We start from the raw sequence: 20,713 nt of genomic DNA, 5'->3' as shown, positions 1-20,713 counted from the left end.
GACAAGGAAGGGTTCCCTTCCAGATGACACTGTGGTTTCTGATCCATGGTTTCCAGAACTGGAGACAATGCATTTTGTTGTCTTAGGGCACCAAGTTTGTAATACTAGGCAACTCTGGGAAACTACTTAAGGAACTGTGGAGTGTTTGCAGCCATTTAAAACATATTCTTGAATATTGTAAGACTATAAAAAGTTCTTAAAACATATTAATAACTAAACAGGTTATAAGATATTCAGTGTGCTGTGACTCCTATTAGCTATATATCCATTCCTCCAATTTGTTTTCCATACACCATAGTGTTAAAATGTTTTTTTTTTTTGGGGGGGGGGTATTTTAGACTTATTTCCTTAATCATACTTTTCTGCAGTATTCAAACTTATTAAGGAGACAAAAATCTATGAATGTTAAGTTTTACTTGGTATCATCCTCTGTGATTCAGTCAATTATGCCCCTAGTAAAAAAACACAATTATAAGCACGTGTTTTCACTTTAAATTTCAGTGCATGGAGCTCGGTAGAACCATTATGAGCTCTGGTACATAAGAGACCTAGCATTGATGAATCAGTTAGAATGTATAAAATATGGGAGGCTGACTTTCTTTTTTTTAATTTCTTTTTTTATTAGTTGTTCAAAACATTACAAAGCTCTTGACATATCATATTTCATACATTTGATTCAAGTGGGTTATGAACTCCCATTTTTACCCCATATACAGACTGCAGAATCACATCGGTTACACATCCACGTGTATACATACTGCCATACTAGTGTCTGTTGTATTTTGCTGCCTTTCTAAGATTCATGTATTGCAAAAACATCAGAAAGTTACAAATTATAAATTATAGCATAGCAGGTTGGTCTTCAGAATCTGGATAAGGTTTGGGATGAACTGAAGAGTTTCTGAAGCTAATGGAGATCTATGTGTTCTGTTCTGTGCTGGATAGGAAGATTGACTAATAAAACTTGAGCACCAAGAGTTTCACTTTCCAAATCCCAGATCACATAATAAGATACTATTAGAACTAGTCACAGAGGATTTAAGTATGCTTGCATACCTATCTGAGGAATATTTTAAGTTATTTATAAGTGTATTCCTAACCACCCAAAGGTTTTAAAAAATGCCTTCATTTCCCTTTGGGTTTTTAAATGCAACAATTTCAGAGTTACCAATTTACCAATACTTAGAATTTAGATGTTTTAAAGTTAGTTGAATTGAGCAATATCCAAACATGTTGGTTTTATGGGCTTTTTGATGCAGTTAATTAGAGGCTTATTAAGGCACTTTATACATGGAGAGTGAGGCTAGAATTCCTCCAGGTGAGTGTCACCTGAGATGTGTGGAGTAGTGATGTCTGCAGAAAAGGCATATGCTTATTGCTCAGTTATAATGTATGTTGATGCCTTGTGGCCATCCTCCTTCTCTTAGGGTAGCTAGGATCTCTTTGATGCTTCTGAAGAATGGAGAGAGCAAATGAGGCAGCAGATGGCTTCCATTGCTAATAGCCTAGGCTAGTTCATAATAGCCACCCAGGATGAGCTCACCTCTGCTTCAGTCCAAGGTGTCTTCCTGGTGGCAATGATTAGGGGTAGGGTGTTACAGATTCTTGAACACTTGGTTTATTTTTATTGGCTGTGGTCACTCCATTTAGAGGATTAGCTGGCCTTGGGCCCCCAATGTTTTCTAGCTGTTAGACTCCCTGAATCCCACTAAATCAACTATCCACTAAATCTTACCCAGTTGAGCTGTCTCTTTGTCCTATACTCCAGCTTCCCTGAAACTCATTCTATTCTTGAAGAGGAACGCATAAGACTTCATGTTACACCACATTGATTATTACTATTGCTGTATATGCTGCAGTTCTTACCCCATTACACTGGCATTAGTGTTTCAAGAGAGTCTCATTATGATGACGGCAATGAAAAGTAATGTTTGTGCAACCCACTGTCACACAAGACTTTGTTCCCTTATATTATACTCTAATATTCACTCCTTTTTTAATAGCTAAAAACTTTAAAAGAGTTTCCTGTGAGCTGGCTGGTGTAAGACATTCACATGCTAGTTTCAGGGAGGTGCTATTATCTCAATTTTGTAGATGAGGAAATTAAGACAAGGAGAGGTAATTGTCCAAGGTCACAAAGATGGAAAGTATTAGAACCCAGGATTTGCTCTCAGGTGTTTTGACTCAAAAGCAGGGCCACTGAGCTATACATAGTTGCTTCTTTACAACTATGTCTTTAATTCTGCCATTTTCAGTTGTTATAAGACAATGTACAAAGACATGTTCTTCTAAATCAGTAGTATAACGTATTATATTTTTAGTAACATAATATCACAATTATTTTGAAAATAAAATGTGTTCACCTTAACCTATATCATTCCCTACTTACATTGTCATCATGGGAAAGTTTCTTGTGTGTATGGGCTGATTAGGAGGTTTGACTCATGCACAACGTTAGCTGAAGTGTGTTGAAGATAGTGGGTTTAAGCTCATATATTTTTCATATGGGGGCTGAAACATCTCAGATATTAAAAAGAAAAGGAAGTAAAACATTCAGGATCTTTCCTTAATGGTTTTTAAAACTGGGGCTTATTGCTCTCTTGATGGCAATTTCTACCCTGAATTGCCAGGAACAGCGATTTTAGGTGTGAAGTTATTAACCATCTCAGAGGGTTATCCTTTAGGACAAGGACATGGCTGGGGACTTGAATGGGAGAACTGATTCTAGGCATTAAAGGTCCCCGTGGACAAAATCATTTAGCCAAGCAGACACCAGCAGTCTGCCTCCTTACTCTGGCTCTTCTCACTTCTTGCTTAATGGAATACATGTAAGATAAGATAAAGGGAAGAATAAAGTAGACATTGTTTTATTTTCTTTCAGTAATAGAATGTGCAAGCAACTTTGACCTAAAAATCCTGTAAACTCCTAACACAGTGAGTATGGATAATTCTTTGGGATGGTGTTTGGAGTTAGCTATGGATTTTGACTCTTGAGCCAGAGAGGTATGGAATAAATTCTGAGGCCATAATCAGGTAAGTACATATTTTGTTGATGTAATGGGCCATACACATTAAGGGATGATTAAAATAAGCAGCTTTCGTACCCAACAACACTTGGATTACTACCTGATTTTAAAGATTTTTACTTTTGATGACAGGATACAAATAGGTAGTAGAAAGCAGGTTAGAGTGCTGATAAGCAATACAATTTATTACCAGCTTAATATACAGTATGCTACCAATGATATCCACTCCTGAATGTAGGCTGATAAATGTAATGATAAGCCAGACTCAGGGAGGATATTTCATTGTGTGACATTCTGCCATATGTGGGAAAATAAGAAAAAAGATTTTAGAGTGGGATGACTTTGGAAATGATGTTTAGTGTGTGAAATTAAGTATGGAGCTAGCAATTTTAAGTAAAATGCTGGCTATTTGAACTGCAATTAGAAATGAGATTTCTGAATAGGTATTTTTAATTTATGTTGCACACACTCCAACAGTGTTTGAATTGGTATGCACTTCAAACCACTATAACTCCATTAAATAAAAGATAAAAGCAAGGTATAAATAATGAAGCTAGGTATTGATTTAAATAGAAAAACCCAGGTTATGGGAGTAATTAACAATTGGAGGAAATATTTACTTCCAATTTACCTGGAGTCAAATGTTTAACTCATTTCTATTTCCAAATGGAAATAGAAATGAGTTAAACAACTCTCCTTGTTTAATAAAAGGAAATGTGCTGGGAGGAAACTTATCCAGCACCCAATTCTAAGGCATTTATTGCATTGATCTCGAGTTAAGGAGCACTAAGCTTCATAAACCAAACTCATTTCCAGTTTTGTTTTATTTATGAATCTTATCTCTCTTATTTTAAACGTGTTCTATCATGCTATGTTTTCATATCCTTTTAAGACAACCAAATCCTACATGGCACTGTGTAAGCAAAATAAAGGCAACACAATGAGTAGGGTCTTCATTTACAGGTTTTATAAAATATGAAGCATCATTTGATGTGTTCATTTACAATTGACACCTGATAAAGTCTCACAAGTCAACAGCAAGTGATTAAGATTCTGTTAGGAACATTTTAGTCAATGTCCATGGTGGTTCTGTAATCACATGCTTCCTCCCATCTGGATCTTTTGTAGCTAGCTACACTTCCATGCTGTCGGCTTGTTGACTTCATATCAGCCCTTAATCCCTCCTCCTCCTCCTCCTTCTCCTCCTTCTTCTTCTCTTTTCTTCTTCTTCCTCTTCCTCCTCCTCTTCCTCCTCCTCCTCCTCTTCTTCTTCTCCTTCTCCTTCTCCTTCTCATTTTAAGTAAGTCCCCTCTTGACCTTAACTTGGTTTGGGTCATGTGGTTCATCCTCCACACTATCCTTTCACCAGCATCTTTAACCAGGCTGCACTTACGCTTCTGCCGCATCTTTCTCCGCAAAACCTGTCAGCGTTCATGTTACAGTTTGGTTGCTTTTCTTCTGTCTTTAGTTGCTGGAGAAAACCACAAAACTGTTCAGCCTGTTGCCCTGACATTATCATGGAATCCTGTTAACATTGGTTCCCTTCTCTAAGGCTCCCTCCTCTCTCTCTTCCCTCTAGTCCCCACCTCTCTTTTCTGCTGCATCAAGAAAACTGGGTCTGTCAAGACGATCTTCACTTCTCCCCACTTTCTCTAAAAAGATGGCTACAAAGAAGTGTCTAGCTCTTGATTCATACCTATCACAGACTGAATGTTTGTGTCCCCTCTCACTAACAATTTCATATGTTGAAATACTACCCCACAATGTGATGGTGGTAGGAGCTGGGCCATTGGGAGGTAATTGGGATGGGATGAGGTTATGGGAGTAGAGTCTTCATGAATGGGATTTGTCCACTATGTGAAGACAGTGAGAATATGATCATATAGGAAATGGGTTCTCACCAGACATTGAATCTCCTGGTGCCTTGATCTTGGACTTCCCCACCAGAACGGTGGGGAATAAATTTCCATTGTTTATAAGCCACTCAGTCTGTAGTATTTTGTTATAGTGCCCTGAATAGACAAAGATATTACCAAACCATCCATGATGCCCAAGCTTCAGTCTTCTCCCTCCTCTAATGTACCTATTCTATTAACTGCTGCCTCTTCTGAATCCTCAGTATCTCTTTCTTTGAAAGGATATCAAGTGTCTCCTTTCCTTAAAACACAAATATTAAAAACAACCCTTAACTGAGTCTAAGTCTCCCTCTGTTCCATCTTATTCCACTAATTGAATCTTCTGTGCTTGCTCTCACCATCTCTTGTGTCTTCTCTCCTTATGACTGCACTTGGATTTCTGCCTCTACCACTCTTGTGAGATGGCTTTTGCTTAGTCCACTGGTGACATCTACTATGTTAATTCCAGGGAATACTTGGTATTATCTAGGTGATTAACTCATTGAAGCTATTAGTTATCATGCTTTGTGATTCTTATTCTATCTTTATATTGGCTTTTTATATTTGTAAAGTTCCCCTTTTTGTTCACATATTCCTGTTATCTAGACATGTCCTTAGTTTTGCTCTTGTTCTAGATCTTGGAAGATCTCACACATTTCATGGTGTCATATCTTCCTTGTGTGCTTGTTGACTGGGAAGTAGAATGAGACTAACTAGACCTATAACATTCTGGTTATTAGAACTGCATTAGGGTTAGAGCATAAACAGCAGGAGGAAGTGACTGCTCTCATATTACTGGAGTTTTTGAAGAAAGATCCCCCATCCATTACAACAGAGTCACTTAAATATATCTAGCTGACAACATCCCTGAATTTCTAAGTGAAATAATTGGGGTAGGGTCCGTGAATCTGTGTTGTCAAGGCCTTACTGAGTTACTTCTGATGCACTGTTTATCTAAGTTAGGAACCAATCTTTTGTTAATGGAAATTTAAAATCCTTATATTTGTTTTCTCTACTTCATATGGAAGCTTTCTGGTTGCTGGAGTATCCATAGGCAAGATCAGAACTTTTTTCTGAAAGCCCCTTTGAATGTTCTTATGATGAGTAGAGTTAAACAAGTATTAGGTTCTATCTTTTGAGGTGCTAGCTGTGTGGTAGCCTAGGATTATTTAGAGGCAGATGTTTTCTGATGATCTATCCTATAGATGTTTTCATATGCAAAGTGGTTGACTTTGGACAGTGCTGTATCAGGGTGGGTCCAGGGTGGGTTAGACTTAAAGTAAATCCAATAATAACTGAATGGAAGAAATTATTTCCTATAACCCAGATGTCAGCTGAGACTTATGCCTAGCTGACTGCTCCAGGAGGGTGCTAAGTTTTTTTTTTTTTTTTTTTTACCTCATATTTAAAGTTCCCAGAGTACCTACTGCCTCTTCTGAGTTTTCCAGAGATTTGAGGTTCATGTGGAAATTACTTCTGAAAGCCGCAGCCTCTCTCCACATCCCAGTCCGTCCCCTCCCTGTCTTTTCTTCCTTCTTTCTTTTCCTCTCACCCACCTACCTCCCCTCTCTCTGCCAAGAGCCACTCACATTCCCCTCCTTGTTTGATGCACAGAATTTGATAACTGTCATTTTAAAATTTGAATGTGGTTAGGATCTTTCCCTTCATTCCAAGAGATTTATCAAGTTGTTATTTTTTTCTCCCTGTGTTTTTCCTAAGAGGAATTCCGGCAATAAAATTTCTCTGTCTCACTTTCTAAGATGTCTCTTTCAAAGCTGTTTCTTAAAAATGACAGTGTTGGTGGTGATATAGGCAATATTGTGAGCCATTTATTTTGGCCATGGTTCTATTTCTGCAAGAAGATCATTTTATACTTCTCAAAGAGGATGCTATAGCTGGCGAGGATGCATCTAGATAGTCTGATAACTGGATTAAGGAATAAGTTACACAGAGTGAAAGCTGTGATGTAGCTTTGCTTCATATAATTTGGGATTGGAGTTTGGTTTATTGAAACATGGTCTATTCTGATTGTATTTATATATTACAATAAAGTCATTTCAAGTTCCTGGGGGTCCATACATTGGCATGGTAACAAGAGTGCCTAGGAACCAAGAATTGAAAGTAATTTGGAGCACTAAGTCCCATCTTTAAAAATTCATCTGGATCAGTAAGTAATAGTAATGTTCATATGTACAATGATGTGTGGGATGGGCTGAATTGTGTTAACACCTCCAAATTCCTATGTTGCAGTCCTAACATTCAGTACTATAGAAGGTGACCTTATTTGAAGATGGAGTCATTACCAAGTTAAAATGAAGTTATTAGGGGCTGGGCCCTAGTCAAATCTGATTAATATTCTTATAAAGGGAAAATTAGACATAAACTGACATACAGGGGAAAAAGCCCAGGAGATAGGGCTGCAGGAGGTCCTTCCCTTACAACCCTCAGAGGGAACCGACCCTGCCTCCAACTTGACCTTGGGCTTAGGGCCTCTATAACTGTGAGACAATACATTTCTGGGTTTATCAGCCCTACCTAGCACATTACTCAGTGTGCCTCATTTCTTAGGCCGAATACTAAACTGAATAATCTAGCTCTGTGGTTAAGAAGGGAAAATAATAAGAAAGTATTTGAAAGATATTCCCAGTAAAAATAAGAATACTAACATTTTGGTAAGCACAGTAACTTCTCTTAGTGTTTTCACACTTCATGTGGCATAGAGTCCCTTTTTGATTGGTACATTATAATCATACATGATTGTGGATTCATTGTGCCATATCCATACATGCACATGACATAATTAACCCATCTCATTCCCTGGTCAGTACCTTCCACTTTCCTCTACTCCTTCCTTTCTCTCATCTGCTTGCTCTTCTCTACTGATCTCCCTTCTATTATTATTATTGTTATTGTTATTACTACATGATAATTATATATAAAATCAGGAATTATTGTGGCATCTTTGCACATGGATATAGCATAATTTGGCAGATTTTGTTCCCTAGTACTTCCCAATGTCCTCCTCTCCTCTCTCCTTCTTGATCCCCTTCCTCTACTCTCTTGGTCTCCCTTCTGATTTTGTGAGATCCTTTTTCTTTTCTCTTTAGCTTCCACATATAAGAGAAGACATTCAACCCTTGACTTTGAGTCTGGCTTATTTCACTTAGCATGATGTTCTCCTGTTCCATTCATTTATTAGCAAATGACATAATTTAATTTTTACTTATGGCTGAGTAAAACTCCATTGTGTATATATACATTTCTTTATCCATTTGAAGAGAAGACAATTCATTCGTAATGATAAAAAATAGTCTTTTTTTTCAATAAATGGTAATCATTTAAAAATGAAAACGTACCTCAAGTTCTTAAATCATAATAATTATAATTTTTAGATATTTCCTCAATTCAAATAATTTAGAATTTCAATTGTAATGATCTGCAACAATCTATTTATAAGTATTTAAGATTTTTCTTGAAACTACCTTGTCTACTTATACATATAAAAATATATTTAAGTACATAAATATATGTAATTCTCAAAACTATATTATCTGATATATATAAATATATATACACACATATTCACATGTATATTTAGGTGGTTTAATATATATTTTTTAAAGAAGAGAAAATACTTTCTTTGAATATATATCAAATCAGAATATATGTCCCTGTTTAAGGGACATTTACATATTTTTATTTTGGTTTTAGCTATTTTATGGGTTTTAATCTTATTAGTTCTTTGTACTGTAACTATCAAAACTCTTCTGTGTTATTTATCTATTTCTTATTTTCACATTGTATTCTATTCCTTAATTTATTTTATTATCATTATTTTTAAAAATTATAGACACATAAACATTTTGGCTATTGAAATTGTAAAGGTGTTATTCTCAGTAGTCACAGAGGTTAAATGTTCTTGTACCTAGCATTTGCTTTTTTGGTTTTCAAAATATCTCTCCATTTTCTTGCTTTGTTGATTCATCAGGAAAAGTAGTCACCATATATCCAGAGTTGTATATTACATTTATTGTCTGACAGTGAAAATGATTCCCCTTATGGAAGAGGCATATTTTATATTAAATTAGAAATTTTCTTTTTTTTTCATCCCATAGCATTCAATTATTGATTAGGAGCCAGGTGTTCCCACATTCATTCTATCTGACACAAGCATTGGGACAGGAAAGTTGCTCAATACCATGTGAGGCATGGTAGAGAAAGCTAGAGGGGAGAGCTACCTCTGAGGCCTGGCTTTGCATGAGAAACTTCTAGAAGGTGTGAGCGTTGGATTGGATTCATTTTAGAGCCAAATCTTTATCTTTCCAGAGATTTATTTTATCTTCATTTTCTTCAATGAGTTTTAAATAATATATAGTAAAATGCATAATCTCAAACATTTACTATGAGTTTTGACAGTTGTGTACACCTGTGCAGCCACTTTCTTGCTATTCCTTCCTGCCTTTGATTTCTCCCTCATCCCCCACAACCCCATCGATAAACCATATTCTGATTAGATTTGCCTGTTAGATTAGCCATTGATTAGATCTGCCTGTTTCTGGGCTTCATATAAATGGAACTGTGCAACATGTACTCATTAATGTTTGTATTTCTTAACTCAGTTTGATGTTTGGGAGTTCATGCATGTTGTCACAGGTATCAGTAGTTTGATATTTTATATTATATTTTATTACATGAATACATAAATTACCCATTTTACTTACCGAAGATTTTATTTCTTGAAACCTAGAAGAACAATGATGAACATAATTCTTTAGGGAATTTCTTTCTGATTGCATTACTTAGTATTGTCATATTTTGACTTTATTGTGCTTATTTCTATTGAAAAAACAAGGAGATAATATGTAATGTAAAATGCTAACAAGTGTCTGCTCATGGAAAATCTTCAGTGAATGTGAGAATTCTAATTAGAGCAATTAATTGTTTATCTAATTTTGCTCCAAATATATCTTTTTTTGTCCTAAACTTAAGTGGACTAATAGGATACAGTAGGATGCTCTAGAAATCTGTGAAAGTTTAGTAAATTGCTTAGTAAATGAGTTTCAGAACAATTATCAAGTGATTTATAGAATTTGTTGTGATTTGCATAGGTTTTGAAATGTCTCTTTATTCAAATCTATTGATAAGTTTTAAATGTGCTAAGTTATTACCTTCAAAATAAAATGGTAAAATATATTTGTTACCACTTTATAATAGCTAAACTTTGTAACCAACTTACTGTGAAATTATAAAATAATTTAATTTTATCAAGTTTATTGACATATGAATTAGACAATAACTAGGGACATTTACTTATTTATTTATTTTTAAAATATTTTTTAACTGTATATGGACACAATGCCTCTATTTTGTTTATTTATTTTATATGGTGCTGAGGATCGAACACAGTGCCTCTTACTTGTGAGGTAAGCGCTCTGCCACGGAGCCACAATTCCAGCCCAAGGGATATTTATAGTTTATAAAATTTGATACATTTTCACAAATGTTGGTGTTATGAAACCCTCATCAGAACCAAAATAACGAATACATCTTCTATCTCCATGGGAAATTCTCATGATATAATGTTAAGTGAGAAAATAATACAAAATTATAAGTCCAGAATGATTTAAATTCACATACACAAAATCCTTTCAACATGTATAGAAAAAAGATGAAGAAAACATTGAAATGATATAGTTTTTTTTTTTCTGGGTATGTAGTATTATGGGTGGTTTTATGTAATTTACAGTGTCCTCTATTTTCTAGATCTAGTATAATCAGAATGCATTATTTTACAATAGAAAAGTCAAGCAATGGAAAAAAAAGAAGTCTAAAGAAAGCTGTGAACTTGCTAATCTGAGTTTATCGTGAACTCTTCATAGTGCATTTCCATGTGGCTGAGGAAGTTTTTGCTTAGGGATTTTCCCTTAAATAGTTAAGAACGTGTCCTCTATGCTAAAGGAAAAATTGAGATAAAGAAGCATTTTTTTTCTGGAAGTGTTCGAGTGCCTTGGATATTAATATAATTTTTCTGAGTAATCATGTTAATAAGTATGGTATGTAAAATAATTCCTACAGTATCTGACTGCTTATCCTCCTGGAACTGAACTGAAAGCATTATGTGAGCTCTAGGTAATGAAGGTCACAAATCAAAAGGAAGAATACATGAAAAAGGATTAGAACAAAAAGAACTAAAGCCATAACTCTACATCCCTGTTATAATGAATCCTATAATTTGACAAATGTAAGCGGGTAAAAAATGGTACTTAATGAATTAAGGATGAGCTGAACTTCCCTATAGCCTGTTGGGAATCAAATCTTTTTTTCCTGAAATACTGAAAGATTCAGAAAAAAAAATCCATGTATAAATTAAAATAATTTGTTACATGGAAGGGTATTATAATTTCTTATAAATAATATTCATAGAAAAGAGTGATTTTTCTTCTTGAGTGTTGCATAGGACTTACAGTATGTTCAACACAAACAATGATTACAAAATATTTATGTTTATTTTTACTTAACCAGTAGTAATTGCCTATCATGTTAGTAGGCCTCTGAAAAACACAAGAAAGGGGAGAGAGTGATTTCTTCTCAAGGCATGGAGTTTAGTGCACTGTTTTGATGAGAACTTGTGTTTAAAACCAAATACTTCCAGGTGGGGTGGTGCATGCTGTAATCCCAGCAGCTCAGGAGGTAGAGGCAGGAGAATTGTGAGTTCAAAGCCAGCCTCGGCGAGAGGGCCACTAAGCAACTCAGTGAGGTCCTGTCTCTAATAAAATACAAAATAGGGCTGAGGATGTGGCTCAGTGTTCGAGTGCCCCTGAGTTCAATCCTGGGTACCCCCGCCCCCAAACAACAACAACAACAACAAAACCAAAAACCTATTTTGAGTTTGAAATTAGTATTTTCAATTCTTATTTTTATCCGTTGGAATTTAAAACTATGACAGCATTGATCAATATAGTTGTTAATTTCCATTAGAATTAGTGTTTGGGTCATTAACAAAAGAATATATTCTATAAAAAATATATGAAAGCCAGGCTCAGTGGCACACACCTGTAATCCCAGCAGCTCAAGAGGCTGAGGCAGGGGGCTTGCAAGTTGAAAACTAGCCTGAGCAACTTAGCAACTTAACAAGACCCTGTCTCAAAATAAAAAATACAGAAGGGCTGTGTATGGAGCTCGTTCATTAAGCACCCCTGGGTTCAATCCCTGGTACCAAAAACCAAACCCCAAACCAAAACAAAAATATATGAAGATAATTATTCATTTTTCTTAACTGGCTTTAGTAGCACTTTGGATAGGTCATTTTCCTAGAAACACTCTACCCAAGGAAATAATCATTTATTATATTGCTTCCTAATTCTAGGGTTAGCAGAGGCAAAATGAGACTAATTGAAAATCATCTGGTAACAAGTCAGTGACTCTAAAGGTAGGTATTTCAGTCTTCGGCCAAAGTGTAAATGGATGATATCACATTTAATATCACATTAGTGTGCTAGTCACAAGGAAAGGAGCTATACTTTGCATTATCAGAAGGGTATACATTGTGCCTGTGTTTCTGTGTGGCAAAAAGGTGTGCAAATTGTTGCTATGGGCACTTCTGATGCACATGAACTTATTACAGTATTATTCTAGAAGTTTATAAATGTGGTTAATCTATATGCCAGAGATAATGACCTATCATGAAAGGACAATTAGTGCAATTAAATACTTTATTCTTCTTTTGTGCTTGTGGTCTGTTTTTCTTCACAAATCCTCCCACTTATTAAAGGGATGCAATAGAAAATCAAAAGCAGTAATATGATATTTCAGTAATGTTTTAAAAAAGATATTTCAACATTAAAGTGCTGATGCTTTCCAAGATCTTAATTGTATTTAAAAATAAATGAAATTCTGATGACTTACATCTTTCACTTCCCCAAACCTTTCTCTAATGTAAATGCTATTTCATATAAAACTCCTTAAGCAGAACTTGACATCTTTTAAAATCATTCACTATCATAACATAATGTAGTCTGCAAATGTTTTTCACTTCATTTGAAATGTCTCTGTGGATGAACACAAATCCTATTGATAGCAGCGATTGAATGCCTCACTATCATTGCATAATGAAGCTAATATCAATGTGAAATAAGATAATGAGCTTTTAAAATTTAGTGAGCTTCCAAAAACTTAATTTACAGATCAAAATAAAAACTTGGAATAAAAAATAATAATATGTAAATGTCCCTTAAACAGGGACATATATTCTGATTTGATATATATTCAAAGAAAGTATTTTCTCTTCTTTAAAAATATATATATTAAACCACCTAAATATACATGTGAATATGTGTGTATATATATTTATATATATCAGATAATATAGTTTTGAGAATTACATATATTTATGTACTTAAATATATTTTTATATGTATAAGTAGACAAGGTAGTTTCAAGAAAAATCTTAAATACTTATAAATAGATTGTTGCAGATCATTACAATTGAAATTCTAAATTATTTGAATTGAGGAAATATCTAAAAATTATAATTATTATGATTTAAGAACTTGAGGTAGGTTTTCATTTTTAAATGATTACCATTTATTAAAAAAAGACTATTTTTTATCATTACGAATGAATTGTCTTCTCTTTCTAACTACACTAAACCAACCATTCAGTTTCCCATTGCGTGTTTGGGAGAAGTTTGTTCTGCAGATTTTTTAAGTCCTGTTTCCCTCCCTTCTCTGGCTGCTGTTTGACTCTTGTTCAAACCATTGCTGACCAGCAATCCTACTGGAGGGGAAGCAGGGGAAGAGACAGAAGTTAGGCAAGTCAGTGTTTTTCTTATTTTCCCAAAAACTGTTGGGTAAAATCAGGTTTTCAGTGTATTTTTGATTTTAATTTATAGTGCATATGTGTCTTTCATTAACTTAGGGAATCCTAGACTCAGTTGAAAATAAAGGCAATCAGATATAGGGAAAACTTTGAGATCAGACAGAGAAGTTCAAAGTACAGCTCAGCTGTGGTGAGAGAGTTTAATTTATTAGACTTTGTCTCTTCATCATTTCCTGGAGAATAAGATATCTGTTTGGAAGAGTTGTTATGGAAATTAATAACAATTTATGTTAAAATTGTTTTATGTCATATTTATAGTTCCTACCTTAGTATGTCTAACAGTTTATTAGAATATATTTAATATTGGAGGCTCTTTCCTTGCTAATATTAATATTACTAAGTATACCATAAAAATTAGTTATCAGTGACTGTAAGTTTTAAAGCATGAATGCACTAACCAAATGTTCACATAGAGTTGGTGATCCCATCAGAATCAGCAGAAAAACCCATAAGAGACGTTTGAAAGCAAGGACCTTCCAGATCCCAGTTTCCTTCAGGGTGTGGTCACTATCAAAAGATTTCAATTTGTGTACTTTATGGACAAGATATGATCCTGAAGTCACTTATAAATAAAATTCTTTTAAAACTACAGTATTTAAATTAAATAAACATCAGGAAAAATTTGAAAACCTGGATGTTCAAAGAAATTGGACAGAAACTTCTAATGGGTACTTCTAACATATATTTGGATTTCTTCAAGATACAGAAATGATCAGAAATGATATCCTATTCTTCTTATTACTGTCTGACCTTGGTTCCCAGGACTTTTGTGCTAGCCTAGGACAGAAGCAATTTTATAAATGAATTCATGCACAGGAATAGTTGAATTAATCTCTTGGGAAAAAAGTTTTTAAGAACATTGTGGTTTATTTTTAAAAGTTATTTTGTAAATTCAGAGAATGCATGGATTAGCACTTTTAATAAGAAAACAATTGTATTAGCTAGTGTTGAATTGTGAAACTGTTGAGCCATGAACAAAGCAAAAGGTGGTGTTGATGGGGAGGCTCAAGCTGCTGAGGAAATGACTGTACCATCTATCAGCAGCAGCACAGGGAGAGCTGCTTGTAGTTTCCAGATAAGGAACTGAAATGCAGAGGTGTGAATAAAAGCCAATAGAGTGACTGAATGGTTGAGGAACCTTTTAAAGTCAAATTCTTTTTTTCTCAAACTTCTGTACTTATGCATATTTTAATGGAAAAAGGGGAAAAACCTACTTTGACATTCTCAATAATGATCAATCAAGCACATAATGAAGGATTAAGTTAATTCTTAATCACTATTGGGAGTATCATTCATAATGAATCCAATTTCATTAATAAATTAAAGCTGTATGCTTGTCTCATTTTACCCTGTATTTTTTTCAAATGACCTCAATCACTTAATCAAACTGCAGCTAACCAGCCCTTTAGCCAGTTTATTAACTGTCTCTTATAAATGTTGCCAGGTTTCATCTGTCATGATAAGGAGTCATAATGAGATTGAAGATTCATTCACCATTGTCTTAAGTGCACATTGGCTAAAACTACATGTTTAATGAAGGAATTATAGCATAGCAGAATAAAGGTAGGAGGACTTACCTGTATCATGGTCAGGTGAAATACATGTGGGTAGGGTCTGTGGATAGAGAGAACAGTAGAGACAGAAAAAAAAAGAGGGGAGGGGGAGGTGAGATTGCATTTCTTAACTTTTGACCTGGGCACTAGTTTTTTCTTTAATGAACATTTGAGTTAGATAAGAAAATCCACTTAAAGATCAAATTTACACAAAGATCCCCAAAGAAGTAGAAACAACAATCTAAAGAAAAGGAACTTCAGGAAATTCATCTTTGGAGAGCTTAAATAAATGACAAGAAAATGACCTGTAAGTGGAAGTATTCATGAACAGTAGATAACTTCTCAAAGCAACAGTTCTTGTGATAATAGCAAGATGGTGACTGGGGTTGTGGCTCATTGGTAGAGTGCTTTCCCAGCACATTTGAGGCACTGGGTTCAATACTAGCACCACATTAAAAAATAAATAAATAAAATAAAGGTATTATGTTCATCTATAACAACAACAAGAAAGCAAAAGGATGAAGAGAATAGGATGAAATCCAGGCAGCTACGTAGTGTGACAGATTTGGAATGCGCAAGAGTAAGGATTAGAAATGATTATTAAACCAGGAATAAGGCGTATAAATTGTGGCATGTAAGGTTGAATCAGGAAACATGTGGTGGCTGGAGGTGAAATGCACCCAAAATAGTCAACTATCCTGTAGGGAGGATGAGAGGAAGCCTGGGAAAACATCCTCTTTATCATGAGAGAGAAAGGGAGAGGGAAGGGGAGGAGACAAGAATTGGACTAAAACAAAGGTAAATTTAGTTATTTTACAAAATTTCACCTTCATAATAAAATGTAGTCTCTAATTTGGAAAAGGGACTAGAAAACAATTTGGTTGAAGGACAGGAAAACAAACTAGACTTGGCAGGAAATTGAGTCAAAGATCATTTAAATAAACAGGTCCTGATAACTTTCAAATTAGAATGCCAATTATTGATGATTCTGGCTCTAAAGTGCTAAAAATAATATCTTTTGTTACAGTAAAAACTACTCTTGGTGATTTTTAGATCACTGTGAACTGTTAGTGTCTCCTTCATTATGCTTTATGTCAAAGGACACAAAGGGAAATTTACTTTTTATTATGAGAGTAGTTCATGATCATTTTAAAGAAGTACCTACATTTTTATAGCTCTTTTCTTCTTTATTTATAGCCACAGTAATGTGACTTACCATTTTCCTGTACTGGGAAAAAACACCTCATATCAAAGTGACTTGTATTCACAATAAGAATTCTAACGCAAATCAATAAATTTAATTCATCATATAAATAGAGTTAAGGATATGAATCACATGATTATCTCAATAGATGTAGAAAAAGCTTTTGACAGAGTTCATACCCATTCATATTTAAAACACAAGAGAAACTAGTGTTAGAAGGAACTTATCTCAGCATTGTAAAGGCTATATGTGACAAACCCAAGGCCAACATCATATGAATGAAGAAAAGCTGAAAGCATTTCCTCTAAAAACAGGAACAAAATTAGGATGCCTACCCTCACTACTCCTATGTAACATAGTGTTTGAAACTCTAGTTAGAGCAGTCAGGTAGGAGAAGGAAATTAAATGGATACAAATAGAAAAAATAAGAACTGAAATTATCTTTGTCTGCTAATGACATAATCTTATATTTAGAAGACTCAAAATCTCCTCCAGATGACCTCAAGAGCGGATAGACAAATTAGTAAAGTAGCAGGATACAAACTGAACATACATAAATGAATAACTTTCTTATACTCCAATAATGAAACTGCTGAAAAATAAATTAAGAAAACTATTCCATTCACAATAACCTAAAAACCAAAATACTTGGGCATTAATTCAATCAAGGGTGTAAAGGAGCTGTACAATGAAAACTATAGAACACTGAATAAAGAAACTGAAGAAGACCTTAGAAGATGGAAATACCTCTGGAGTTCTTGGATAGGCAGAATTAATATTGTCAAAATGGCCATACTACCAAAAATGATATACAGATTAAATGCAATTCCTATCAAACTATCAATGACATTCTTCAAATAATTTTAAAAAGCAGTTCTAAAATTCATGGAAAACTAAGAGACCCAGAATAGCCAAAGCAATACTGAGCAAAAAGACTGATGTTAGAGCCATCATATACTGAACCTTAAATTATGCTACAGAGATATACTAAAAAAACCAGCACAGCACTGGCACCAAAACAGACACAAAGACCAATGGAATAGAATAGAAGACACAGAGACAAACCCACATAAATACTCATACTAGAAAAAGGTGCCAAAAACATACATTGGAGAAAATATAGTCTCTTCAACAAATGGTGCTGTGAAGACTGGAAATCCATATGTACTAGAATGAAATTTAAATCCTATCTCTCACCCTTTACAAAACTCAACTCAAAGTGGATCAAAGACATAAGAATTAGACCAGAAATACTGCACCTACTAGAAGAAAATGTAGAACCAACACTATCAATATGTTGGCTTAGGAACTGACTTCCTCAACAAGACTCCTAAAAGCATAAGAAGTAAAATTAAAAAAAAATCAATAAATGGGATGGCATCAAACTAAAAATGTTCTTCACAGCAAGTGAAGTGAGCCTACAGAATGGAAGAAAAATCTTTGCCATCTGCTCCTCATATAGGGCTTACTATCCAAAATATATAAAAAACTAAAAAAAAAAGACCTGAACATCAAAAAAAAAAAAAAACCCAAAAACCCAAATCAATAAATGGGCAAAAAAAAAAATTAAACAGACATTTCTTAAAAGAAGAAATACAAATGGTCAACAAATACATGAGAAAATGCTCTACATCTCTAGCAATTAGTAAAATGCAAATTTGGACTACATTGAGATTTCATCTCACTCTAGTCAGAATGGTAATTATCAAGAATGAAACAAGAAGGGTTGGCTAGCATGTGGGGAAAAAGGTACATTCATACAATATTTGTGGGACTGCAATTTAGTGTAACCACTATGGAAAGCACTATGGAGATCCCTCTAAAAACTTGGAACAGAACCACCATATGACCCAGCTATCCCACTTCTTGGTATATATTCAAAAGATTTTAAATCAGCAAGCTACAGTGATGCACCCATATCAAGGTTTATAGAAGCACAATTCACAATAGCCAAGCTATGAAGTCAACCTAGGTGCCCTTCAACAGATGAATGGGTAAAGAAAATCTGGTATATATACATAATTGAGTATTAGTCATAAAGAATAATGAAATTATGGCATTTGCTGGTAGATGGATAGAACTGGAGACCATGTTGCTAAGTGAAATAAGCCAGTCACAGAAAGTCAAAAGTCAAATATATCTTTAATATGCAAAAGATCTTCCAAAATAAGGGTAAAAGAAAAGAAATAAAAAGACAGCATGAAAACACAAGAAAGATCAGTGGAATAGAAATAGGAGATTGAAGGGAAGGGGATTGATGGGATAAGGGAAGAATAGTGGAATGACCTAACTTTCCTATGTACACATATGAATATACCACAGTGAGTCTCACCATTATGTATGTCTACAAGGCAATAGTCCAAAAAAAAAACCCAAACCAACCCCTATAAGTAACTAGCAGAAAGATCAGTGGAGTAGAGGGAAGGGAAAGGAGAAGTACTGGGGACTGTATTAGTTATAATCCATGCTTTTATAATTATGTCAAAATGAACCCTAATATTATATATAATTAAAAAGAATTAATAATTAAAAAAAGAAATCCAGATCTGTCTGAAGTGAGAGAAGCCAATTGGTGTGTCCCAAAGCTATGTAGTGTTTTGAATGCAAAGAAAATTTATGAGAAAGGATATAAGTAAAAAAATATAAATGTACTAAACTACAAGTATATGTTTGTATTTCTATGTTTGATTTAGTCTATCTATATCTATATATATCCAAGTTCTTGAGAAGACCTTGAGTGGGGAAATGTAGATAGCCAGGATATTATTTCTTTTTGAAATGTAGTCAATGGATTGGACACATTTCTAGGTGGATGCCCCATAGACATTGAATATGGACATCAATAAGGAAACAATTAAATTGGCATGTCCATGTGATCCAGTCTGCTCAATTAAGACTACATGGATATAAAATAGTATGGAAAATGTAAATTTCATTTTTAAAATAACACATATGCACAATTACATACACACACACACACACACACACATCTTGATGGATGTACACCATTGTCACAGTGTTTATCCTTAAGTGGAGAGACTATAGATGACTCTTGTCAACAGAAAAAATGTCCAGTATATAGTAATATTATTTTTTTAAATCACTATATAAATTTCCTAGGGCTGTTGTATCAAAGTATGACAAGTTGGGTTGTTTGACACAACAGAAATTTATTGTCTCATAATTCTGGAACAGAAGTTCTAAATCAAGATGTTGGCAGGGCCACGCTCCTTCTGCAACCTGTAGGGAAGGACCCTCTTTGCTCTTACAGCTTCTGGTGTTTTCCAGAAGTCTTTGGTATTCCTCAGTTTTGTTGTGGCTGTACTTCAGTTTCTGCTTCCACCATGCATACTGTCTTCCCTCTATATGTCTGTGTCTTCGAATGGCATCTCTTTCCACTCATATTGGACTAAGATCCTGCTCTAATATAGTATAATCTCATTTTAACTAACTACATCTGCAAAATGACCCTATTTCCAAATAAGGTCACATTCTTAGCTACTGGATGTTAGGACTCCAACATCATTTTTAGGTGGGGGGTGGGTACGGTTCCACCCATAGCAATCACTTACTCATAATTCATCTAATCTTCTACTTATCTTCAAAATATTCTGCTCTTGAATAGTTATTTTTCTGTCTTTTAGTTATCAAGATGTATAATTTACTTGACTTTTCCTTCTCCCTCTATTCTGTTAGCCCTGTATTATTGAGATTTTGTGAGATAAAATGTTTTTTAAACCTCTCTTTTGCTATTATTGCCCTCCCCAGTTCAGATTTCCTGTTGTTTCATGCTGAGATGCTGGAGTGTATTTCTAATTGTCTCATTACTTTTTTTTCTTTTTACACTGCCTAGCATCAGTCTATTCTGAGCACTTCTATGTGATTCCCTATGCAATCCATCCCATTTCTAAGGTGCATTTCTCATCTTATTGCTCCTTTGCTCAAAACCTCCAGTGCCCTCTCTGAATTAAAATATCCGAAGCTCACCACTCTGGCAGTAAAGGTCACTGATGACTTGGCACTCCTTTTTCTATCTTAGTTCTTGCAATTTTCATATACAATCTCTGTCCTCTAGCCTAGCACAACTGCCTGTGATTCTTCCCAAATACACTGCACTTTCCGTCTCCTCAGTTTAACTCATACTGGTATGTTCATTGA

Source organism: Spermophilus citellus (genome assembly GCF_964194105.1).
Source record: "Spermophilus citellus genome assembly, contig: SCAFFOLD_39, whole genome shotgun sequence".
NCBI classification, from domain to species: domain Eukaryota; kingdom Metazoa; phylum Chordata; class Mammalia; order Rodentia; family Sciuridae; genus Spermophilus; species Spermophilus citellus.
Note: the sequence above shows the minus strand (reverse complement) of the source record.